The sequence below is a fragment of the Schistocerca americana genome, chromosome 7 (assembly GCF_021461395.2).
Source record: "Schistocerca americana isolate TAMUIC-IGC-003095 chromosome 7, iqSchAmer2.1, whole genome shotgun sequence".
Classification (NCBI taxonomy): Eukaryota; Metazoa; Arthropoda; class Insecta; order Orthoptera; family Acrididae; genus Schistocerca; species Schistocerca americana.
The window spans coordinates 114,719,586-114,731,686 of record NC_060125.1 but is presented as its reverse complement, the minus strand read 5'-3'; positions in this window follow the sequence as shown (position 1 = coordinate 114,731,686).

Genomic DNA, 12,101 nt, shown 5'->3' with positions numbered 1-12,101 from the left:
CATATCCTTTAGCTTATATGTAGGCGGATTTGTGTTGTTGACATCTTAGACTTTAGATAATTCAGTATGCCAATTTGCTGTTTAGCCTTTCTAGAACAAACCCTTCATTTTGCTCTCACTTTATCACCTGGCGCGTACTTGGTAGATTCACCTCTTGAGTTCCACCGCTTTTTGGGGCAAGAAATCAGTTACATCTACAGATTTAATGCCTATTGAGCTATGCACACTGTTGTTGTAATTTTGTACCAAATTTGGCAGTAGGTCGACCCATCTGTAATTACCTTGAAGTGCGAACTGTTGAAACATTTTCTCGTTGAATGTTCTGTTAAACAGCTATACGACTGACGTCTTAACCTCTGAAAAATTAGAGTAGTGATTTATGTTTTCAAGCTTCATCAGCTCTCTGAAGTGTTTGATATAGAATTCTTTACCGTTAACTGTCTGCAGATTTTTCGGCTTCCTTTCTGCCAATACATGTTTGAAAGCGTTAGTATCGTTTTCACCAGATTTATCTTTAACAGGAATCGCCCAAGCAAATTATGAAAACACGTCTATCACAATCAACAAATACTGTATATTTTTATTGATTTTGGATACGTTCTTTAGAACACCAGAATCCATTTAACCAAGTCACCTTGCCACAAGTCGTCTATACCAAATGCTGTAACAGCTCTCCTTGGGAAGTTCTTTCTCCCCGGTTTGTGCAGCTCGTTCACAATTTCTTCACAAATATTCACAGTCGACCACTCAATTTTTTTTTACAGACCTGCTCTTATTACTCTTACATTCTGCACAATTACCCTCGATTCTGGCTCGACCATTATTTGTGGTAACTGTTCTGAGGGTGAATTGTAGCTCTAAATCATTTGCACCTCAAGCACCAAATATGCTTCTCGTCGCCATTCATTTGTAATTAACTCTGCATCTTCCTCTCTAGCGCATCAGTCGTGCCTTTCATGTTATTTGTCTCTAGTCATTTTTGCTGTCGTATTCGCCGAGGTCATCTTTGCTCTCATAGTTATTCAATAGTTTGAGAATACTTGTGTATTCGACTAGTTATTTAATTGCTTTTCTAGATAGCTTTGGGTAACTACATCTTGGCCATTTATATAGCTTTTTAGATTTGCTAATCTCTTACTTTTGAAGTCAATATAACCAACCTTTCGTTAGTTTAGAAACGCTGTTTAATTTCTTTCGAAATTTTCAGCCTCACCTTCGATTTTTGAAGTTAGTTCTCTCAAGTCAGCTTTACTGGCAGTCGATCTCAGTTGCTTATAAAATTGTTCGACTTTTGAGGCTAATTCCCCCAAGTCAACTTTACTAGCAGTTAATTTAAGTTGCTCTTTAACCCCGTCTTTTATCTTGTTCCCAAATATATCCATTTATTACTTCGAGAACTTTATCAAACGACCGCCCGTCTGTAAACACTTTCAAGGCCAGCGCACATAGATGGCCACATACAAACTGATCAAAGTTTTAAATCCTCTTTGCATTGTAAAACAAGTTATCTCGGCCTAGATAGTTCACTAACGCTTGTGGAATATCGCCACCAAACGAGTCAAACACAAAATTTTTCCTACCATTCTTGAATTAACATATCCAGTGAGTGCCTACGTGATCAGATGTGTGTAGGTTAACAATTCCTACTTCAACTTCTGCTACTTTTTGTGGTAGATCATCGATCATAAAGACGCTTCTAAATTTGGCAATTTTCAGTTGCTTTGCGAATTTTTCTGTATTAAAGTTGGTTAGCCGATGGCAATAGTTTTGCATCGTTTCTTTGACTTCCTTTCTTTAAGGTATGATTTCTTAGGTAAACTTGCCCCCACTTTCTTTTCTCCATTTCTAGGTTATGTCTCTTCTGTTCTGCCAACTCTGCCTCTTCCTTCTACTTTTTTGGACAGCACTCGTAACTAGTACAGCACCACCGGGTCAACGGTCCAATTGCGCCTAATGCGGCTAGAACCAGGGGTGAGAAGCCACCTTCGTATTTAGCTTCCTTTTTTACTGTAAGATATTCAAGCAATTTTTTCACAACAAGAATAGATAAAGTTAGGAGTAAACTACCGCCTTTATTAACTTTACGGGCTTTCTTTTTCATCTGTGATTCAGTAAGAAAATTATCAAGAAAGCCATGACTTTTCAGATCGTCGTTGGAGAGCTTTAGCTTAATAGCTTTGGCTCTTGGCTTGCCCCTAGATTATACGTTAAAATCAATACTAAATTCTTCCGTTTATTAACAGGAGAGAAAAATTATAATCTTCAACTATTATCGTCTAGTAAGCTCATGCCTAATTTCCTCTTTCGATACATTATCCCCGCAACAGCAGTACATGCTAATCTTTCGCCTAGCTATGCATCTTTGCTGAAAATTCTCTATTGTTCTGCCTTCTGCAATTCTTTATCTTCTTCGTGTCTTTTTTCCAGTTCTTTACGGTCTCTGTATGCAGTATCACGTCTCTTGCAAGCTTCATCTAAAGGATTAATTCCTACATCTCCACGTGCTAACCCTTCATCTAGTTTTGTCCCATGACCACATAATCGAAAGCCTGGAATATGCATATCGAATGATAATTTGTTAATTATCACATTGACTAGGCCTTTACCATGCTTTTCTGACTTCCAGAACATATGAGGGGGATTATTCAGAAGTCTAATCAAGTATGGAATTCCCTTTGGATTGTTCACTATAAGTCGTTAAATTTACTGGTAAGCATTTTCGTTATGCCAACATTTTCGTTATGATAACTATTATTTCCTGCATTCTCTTCACCGTGAATCACCATCAGCCTGTCAATTAAATCTCTGACGTCATTCATAAAAGCATACTCGACAGGTTTTGCTGTATATTTTTTTTACAAAGCCCATTCATCCTTTGCTGCTGCTGCTGCCTGGTGACTTTGACGTCGAATCACTACGTACTTTCCTTAACGACTGCCATATCAGCTGAATGATGTTGATGTACTTTTCACTGCTGTTTGATTTGGGTTTATTCGTATTTGGATCATTGTTGTGAAATATTGCATTAGTTTCCTTCGGCGTAGTTGTATATGTTTCAAGGTCATCACGCGTGTAGTCTTCGACTGATATGTTTTTTCGGGCTTGCAGTTTCATTAATCCATTGCTGGCAGAGAATGACCGAAACAGCGTCATTGTTAAACGTTACTTCGGAATCGCCTATGTAGTGCTTTCTATGGTAAACCTTAGGTCAAGCATTTGGATACTTTCCGCCAAAGATAAGTTGACGAGTAATCTGTAACAGCCTTCTTCTCCCGCTCTTCTTCCTCAGTTTGCTGTAACGCTCTTACGCGTCGTCAACAAATAACCTTCTGCCAAAAGATTATTCCTTAGGTGTAGGCGGAATAGGAAACTTATAATTATAATTCCCCACGTGAGGAACTAGCTGTTTTTCAACCTCACGATTTTTCGCTATAGCACCGATAACTTCTTTCCCTAAAGCGTCCAGTTTATCGGTAACAGGATGATCTTCTTTCTTATACTTCTTGTATTCTGTTATGGGCTTCATCTTCCACTCTTTGAATTGACTTTACAGCTGTTCAAACTACCTTCTATTCTTCTCTACTTGTTTAACAAGCTCTTGATCATACTTTGCAAAAATCTTTATTTAAGGAGAAACTTTTACAGACGCACGTTTACTCCTCATATGTGTGGAGCGGCAACCAACATTTGATGCAAAAATTTTGGTTGCAATCTTCATCAGTTGTCTCACGTCTCACATCTCACATTTCACGTTTACGACTTACGTCTCACGTTTTACGTTTTATGCCTCACGTCTCATGTTTCATGTTTACTGCGATTTTTATGGTTTATGAACCACAAAAATTTAACAGAATTCGATATCGTGAACGTTATACTCATTGACATTCTTGTAACCTTTATATACCATAAGAATGCCTGTCAGAATTGCATAGTCCTCGTAATACAGCGCTCTGTTATATCTATCGTTCAATAGAATCTTACACTCGTTATCGAGCACTATAGATGTGTTATATCCATGGCTTGTATTTACACTGCTGGCGTTTGTAATTGCGTATAAACGTCCTTATTCTAAGTCACTAAGCATTTCATGACACATTGACGCGTTCAAGTTATTCAGTTTGATATATATTAGGGATTAATCGCTTCTAGTTGCGTCACAATATTCATTAAAGTCTTCATTATTGCCTTGAATGAAGAAGATATCTTTGGCAGTTCAAATTTACATGCTCTCACTAGAACGCTCGAGAATTCATTGTATTCGTAGAATATGCCGCCCTTGAAGAAGTAAAACATACCGTTTATCTATCTAAATACAGAGTCTAAGGACGACGCCATAGACGCCATAGAACTTTGCTTTAAAGGTGCATTCGTCTATTTCTGTAAAGTATACATCGTCAAAAAATAAATAAATAAACGTTCTCCCTAAATAAGTGTTTAACGTTCCGTGGATGACAGTTTTGCTGCAGACCTATATCACACTTTTCTTAGGGTAGGCAGCTTCCTGAGCTAAACTCGGCACTTGAATCATGTATATCATGTTATTAACAATCAACACGACTCTACCTGATGGCCTCTGATAAACAACAGATATATTTTTGGAATTCCGCGGTAGAAATCTTAACCAATCTGTGATTAGCGGAGGTTTAGTAGGAGCGTGCTCGTCAATATTATTAAGAGACTCCATACAAACTCTTCTTCCGTGGAAAATGTACAGGAATTCGTCCACAATAACAGAACTTCCAAACAGCTTGATTTTGCACATTTCGGGTTATTTTTCAGGGACTACATCCAGCATCTCTACGATCGTCTCCATGGGAGAATAGCAGCCTGCATTGCTCCGAAAGGTGGATATACACTGTACTAGTGCCGACATTGTGCATGCTGTGTTGCCTGTGTCTACGTGCCTGTGGTTCTGTCAGTGTGATCATGTGATGTATCTGACCCCAGGAATGTGTCAATAAAGTTTCCCCTTCCTGGGACAATGAATTCACGGTGTTCTTATTTCAATTTCCAGGAGTGTATAACTGCTTCCAATTTATTATACGGCAGCTGAGTAGGCTCAGAAGCAGCAGCAGCTACGGCACGTTTCCCGTATAAACTCTGAATCGTCTTCAGGTAGCTGCATAATAGTGCTGTTGTAGAATGCGTACATCATTGACTCAGCGACTTCTGAATGCGCCAAACCTAGCGTGTGGTCAATTTCGTGAACTAAGACGGCGAGCATGTTTGTTTGCGAAGAAGGCGTATTGTTGTCCGTTTCTGTGTACCAGTATTCATCCTGATCAGCGTGAATTTCAATAGGATCGTTGTACAAATTAGGGTAATCTGCATGAGCCAGCACAAGACCCGTCCCGTCAAAACTGCGTTGACAGAATTGCAGCACTGAATTTTGACTTCTGTGAGCTTTCTCTTGTTCTAAATGACAATATCAGTATTTTGGTTGCTGTTCTCAAAAGTAAGATCTGTGTGATCTTGTGACATTTTAAAAGCTACTTCAGCTGCCTGCAACATTTTTCTAGTCGCAAGATAGTAATGGCATTTTATATTCTTCTTGTTCGACTTGTGTGTAGTAAAACCCAAAATGTAATCTTCCACACCACATCTTGGTTTCTTCATTAATTGCAAAGTTTCGTCATTCAGCTCTCCATTAGCCACTAGATTCGATTTCTGCTGAAATAACTTAAGCGCCTCTTTGAATCCTTCTTCACTCGATTTAAAACGCTGATCTTCTTCTTATTGAGCCGTCAAAAGGCCAAAGCTGTGCGAGTACTTTATTACTGCCTCACCGAGATCAGATACTAATTAGGGTAAAAAGATTAAAAGTACAATTATTACGCTCATAGAAGACTTATTATTATTACTTTTCATGCAATTCAGTATTTCATGGACGTCTGCATCCTGGTAGCGTCGTTTCAGCGCTACCAAAGTTTTTTGTACATCGTATAATAAATTGGAAGCAGTTATACACTCCTGGAAATTGAAATAAGAACACCGTGAATTCATTGTCCCAGGAAGGGGAAACTTTATTGACACATTCCTGGGGTCAGATACATCACATGATCACACTGACAGAACCACAGGCACGTAGACACAGGCAACACAGCATGCACAATGTCGGCACTAGTACAGTGTATATCCACCTTTCGGAGCAATGCAGGCTGCTATTCTCCCATGGAGACGATCGTAGAGATGCTGGATGTAGTCCTGTGGAACGGCTTGCCATGCCACGTTGGGTGGCACGGGATGCATGCGGACGTGCATTGTCCTGTTGGAACAGCACGTTCCCTTGCCGGTCTAGGAATGGTAGAACGATGGGTTCGATGACGGTTTGGATGTACCGTGCACTATTCAGTGTCCCCTCGACGATCACCAGTGGTGTACGGCCAGTGTAGGAGATCGCTCCCCACACCATGATGCCGGGTGTTGGCCCTGTGTGCCTCGGTCGTATGCAGTCCTGATTGTGGTGCTCACCTGCACGGCGCCAAACACGCATACGACCATCATTGGCACCAAGGCAGAAGCGACTCTCATCGCTGAAGACGACACGTCTCCATTGGTCCCTCCATTCACGGCTGTCGCGACACCAATGGAGGCGGGCTGCACGATGTTGGGGCGCGAGCGGAAGACGGCCTAACGGTGTGCGGGACCGTAGCCCAGCTTCATGGAGACGGTTGCGAATGGTCCTCGCCGATACCCCAGGAGCAACAGTATCCCTAATTTGCTGGGAAGTGGCGGTGCGGTCCCCTACGGCACTGCGTAGGATCTTACGGTCTTGGCGTGCATCCGTGCGTCGCTGCGGTCCGGTCCCAGGTCGACGGGCACGTGCACCTTCCGCCGACCACTGGCGACAACATCGATGTACTGTGGAGACCTCACACCCCACGTGTTGAGCAATTCGGCGGTACGTCCACCCGGCCTCCCGCATGCCCACTATACGCCCTCGCTCAAAGTCCGTCAACTGCACATACGGTTCACGTCCACGCTGTCGCGGCATGCTACCAGTGTTAAAGACTGCGATGGAGCTCCGTATGCCACGGCAAACTGGCTGACACTGACGGCGGCGGTGCCCAAATGCTGCGCAGCTAGCGCCATTCGACGGCCAACACCGCGGTTCCTGGTGTGTCCGCTGTGCCGTGCGTGTGATCATTGCTTGTACAGCCCTCTCGCAGTGTCCGGAGCAAGTATGATGGGTCTGACACACCGGTGTCAATGTGTTCTTTTTTCCATTTCCAGGAGTGTAGATATCAGCAACAATCAACTTACGTTCAACAGCAAGCAAGTGCAAATATTCATGGACAATAAGAACAATCCATGTTCAAGGCCAAACATGTGAGTGACAATTTGGAGTACGAAAATACAAGAGAAGCAATTCGTGAACTTATGAGCGAAAAATATCGTAAAACATATAAAAAAAGGGAGAAGCGTTTCTCTCCTCCTTTCAAATATGCAACATAACACTTCCATCAGCGAAACAGGACTGTAGTCGCTAATTTTGAAGTCGAAAATGCCTATTGCAGAGGGTTTTCAAGATTGGATTTATGAAGAGATTTCATCCTCCATCCAAAAACACGGTAGGTAGAAAATTAAAGAGATGTATCAAGGCCAAATAATTCACATGGAAAATTTAAACTGAATTGACGACCAGCACATTCAGCGTGTGAGTGAACTAGTTGATACATCTATAAAACTTATACGTAACAAAAATGAACCAATAGAAACATTGTTACCTTATCTTATTCCTCAAACAGCCAATGAAAATTAGAGACACATGTTTGTACTCTTGAAATTATTTGATGAAGGTTGCAACTACGCTTACTACGTCATCAGAGTGCAGAGAAGAAATTTGCAAAAACATTCGCACGGTATCGTGGACAGACATTCAAATAGTGAAGAAATGCTGAGGCTCGAGTACGATCCAAATTCGATACATTTGTACCAAAGAATGAAGGAAAACTTGAGTATCGACTACCATATGTATTATTTCAATATCAATGATGATGACTACACGCAAGACGAAATGATTAACTATATCAAATATCTGCATGAAGCGAAGTTGTCGGAATAATTTTTTAATGGATCGAGATCTACGAAAAGAAAAGTACAGAACCATCGGCGCCACCTGAAGGAAACCCTGAAAGGATTTTTTCTTCTTCCAAGTTCTCTCTCATCTTTTACCCTCCGTGTCTTTTCTCTCAATGTCCAAGTCCAGTGCCAAATCCGATGATCCGCGACGCGATGGAATCTGCTCCTTCTTTCATCTGTCACCGGTCGTCTTTAATTGAGGGGACAGAGCATAGGAACAGCAGCGACTTGATGACGATGATGATCCTCATTGCTTTGCGTGCCAATCCCAGCTCCATAGCCTGAGGCAAACCAGGAAGTACGTCCAAGCGTTTGAAACTTGTGTATACAGGTGGTATGGCAGGGATAAAGACTTTCTAAAACCACCTACATTCACCAGCTTATTTTTCGCGTGAAATGTATGGTTTCCGGCGGAAAGTTGCACCTCATCTGAAGAGACTAAACACAAACTTCAATTCTCTTTAATTTTTCCAGAGTCCAGGACGGCGGACCCTGTAATTCCATAGCGAATGAAGCACAACATGTACCGTAGTAATTTAAATGGCCCAAATACCAGCGACATCTATTGACATAAGAAGAGAACACACTCAGCCCGCGAAGGCCGCACACACGTACTTCCCAATTCTGAGCCGGCCGGGGTGGCCGAGCGGTTCTAGGCGCTACAGTCTGGAACTGCGCGACCGCTACGGACGCAGGTTCGAATCCTGCCTCGGGCATGGATGTTCGTGATGTCCTTAGGTTACTTAGGTTTAAGTAGTTCTAAGTTCTAGGGGACTGATGACCTCAGAAGTTAAGTCGCATAGAGGTCAGAGCCATTTGAACCTACTTCTAATCTGTTTATGCGGCGAGCGCTCCTCCGCCACAAATTGCAGCACTCCAAATACTAGTTGTATCATGAAAACTGAGTTGCGTAATTGAAATATAAAAAAAAAGATTTTGTATAATAAATAAGTGGCTACGAAAGAATATAATAATAATAATAATAATAATAATAATAAGTGCTGCAACGGCGCAACTGTCACTGAATTAAAAGCCCTCGCAAAAGAACTCAGGATGCTAGGTTTGTACAAAAAGAAGAAAGCAGAACTTGTAAAGCAATAGAAAGAGCTTATTCTTCAGCAAATAGTAGCGGATTGTTTAACTATGACGACTTTTCCATAAAAACGTTTCCCGAATTGAGAGAAATGGCAAGGGAAAATGGAGCCAATGGATATTCTGTGATGCGTTCAAAGGAAAAGCTATTGAATTTGATAAATATAGAGAAGGAGCGTTTAGTGATAATTCTGCGCCTTCAATTCTCTGCAGAGGTTTTCGAACAAAAACAACAACGACAACGCCAGCGACAACGAGAACAGCGTGGCTCCAGGAAAACAGAAAGACTCTACGATATCTTCCCTTTCAGGAAAAAGCTATTCAAGTCATTGAAAGAGAACAATTTGCCGTTCCAGATTCCTCCTGGTGATCGCACAGTATTTCCCAAGAAATACACTGATTGGTAAACAGCTTATAATATTAAAATCAAAGGTGATCCCGTGAAACAAATTAAAGCTGTCAAAAGGCTGTAAACGCAACTATCAAGGTGGTAAGAAAATTAACTGATTCCAAGCAAGGGAATCTAATAAAGGTAGTTGCTGAAAATAATCTTTTTAGTTAAGCAGTTTCGTCGAAAAGGAATTTAAAAGTCAATGCTTCAAGGCTACTTGCACAGATTGACAGAATATTAACATCAAATGAAAATGGCGACATAAACAATACCACTTTTTACTTTGAGGGCTACAAAATGCCTAGAGAAAAAGGCACAAATCGTAAGAAAATAGCGAATATTGTTAGTGATATCGTTAGTAAGAGAAGCGTAAGCAGAATAACCAACACTGATAGCTTGTCCGCTACTCGAGCAATAATCATAGCACTGACCTGCGAAACTAGAAACATACTGGGCCAGAAATTGTTGGATAATGATGGTCTCTACATTAGGAAAGGGAGAGATCTGCAGGAAGAATTAGCAAAGGAGTTGTGCGATAAACTTGGAAAAAATTATGAAGAAGCGTTCACCTTGGCCGATGTCAAAGACGAAACAGAATTTTTGAATGTTCAGGTCAAGGTTGTTTCAGCTGGTGCATTTAACAAGGCAATGCACTCTTCAGGCGCGGAAAGAGAAAAAACTATTTACTTGTACTTAAATAACCACCGCTCTGATACGACCAACAACTTGAAGAGTTTTCACATTAGTTCGTATTACCGCAAAAAATGTGATGTTCTCTACAATAACAAACACTCTTGCAAAAATGATAAAGGAAATGTGTGGAATTTGTGTTTAAGACCAAAGCATCATAATACAGAAGGTAAGCGGTCATGAATTTATTGTAAAAACTGCAACAGATTTTGTTTTGATAAGGAATGCATTGATAACCACAAATGAGTTTGTAAATTAGTTTACAAGTGCAAAAATGTAAAAAAAAATATGTAAAGAGTATCAGTGGACACAACTATGGTATCTCTGATTGCCGTAATTGTGGTGGAGAATGTGTGAACATAAGTGAACACGAATGCTACATAAAAAGGAGAAAAAGCCGTGGTTACTGCTATAATAAATGTATTTACAATGGAAGTGACACTAGAAATTTTAAAAAATGCTCTCACACGGAAAGCTACTATTTTTTCGATTTCGAAGCAGAACAAGATACAGGTGTACAAACGCCAAACCTTGTGGCTGTGCACGACTTCAAAGGAAACAAATACGAGTATAGAAATAACAGTGAATTTTTTGAATGGTTGATATCACACAGTAACAGGGGGCACGCGTGTATAGCGCACAATACAAAGGCTTAAGATCCGTACTTAATTTTGCAATATTGTGTCAATAACGGAATTAAAATCGAAACCATTTACCAAGCGACGAAGCTTATGGATTTGAAAACACCTACCCTAAACCGCAGAATAATTGACAGCATAAACTTTATCTAAGGTGGCCGCACGTCTTTTCCAAAGACATTCAGATTGAAAGAGCTGAAAAAAGGTTACTTTCCGCACTTCTACAATAAGCGCGAAAATCAAAATTACGTAGGACAAATTCCACCGACCAAGTACTATGATGTTGAAACAATGAAACCTGAAGCTAGAAAACTGTTCTTAGAATGGCAGGCTCAGAAGGCGAAGGAAAACTACGTTTAGACTTCCAGAAGAAACTTGCCGAATATTGTCATTCTGATGCCGACATATTGCGCCGCGGCTGCCTTGAATAGGAGAAATTTCCTGGAAATAGCGAATATTGATCCATTTCAGTACATAACAATTGCTAGTGCTTCTATAGCTATCTACAGCTCAGAATACCTTGAGTCTAGCTCGATTGCTGTAGTCAAAGATCAAAAGAACGAAATGTTCACCAAAGAGTCAATTGCATTGTTAAACTCATTCCCTAATGTACAACATCCATTGAACGGTGGGGAAGCTACAATATGTGGTGCAAAAGTTGACGGCTACGACGCAAGCACGAAGACCGTGTATCAATATAACGGTTGCTTTTGGCACTGCTGTCCAGTGTGTTATTCGCCCGATTTAATCAACAATGTGAACAACGTATCCATGGATGATCTCTTTTTAATGAGGGCAGAGTGAACACAGGCGTTGAGGAAAGCTGGTTGTTATAACGTTGTCGAGATGTGGAGTTATAAGTGGAAAAATTCTGAGGCTTACAAAGAGAACGTATATAAAGCAATAAATGTCGTAGAACCACTGAATCTTAGAACGCTGCTAAGTTGAAGGTTTCAGACAAGAAGTTGCGATACATAGAAATCTGCAGTCTATATCCAACAGTGATGTTTTACAACGATTATCCTGTTGGACGTCCCGCACAGATACCGAGACCAGAAAAATATGACAGAGAATGGTTTGGTTGTGGTAAATGCAAAGTGCTTGCGCCTCGAGGCTTGTATCATCCTGTGCTTCCAGTTAAGCAGGAAAACCTTTTGTTCGCTCTATGCGCGAAATGTGTAGAAGAAAAGCCTCATAGTTGTTGTAAC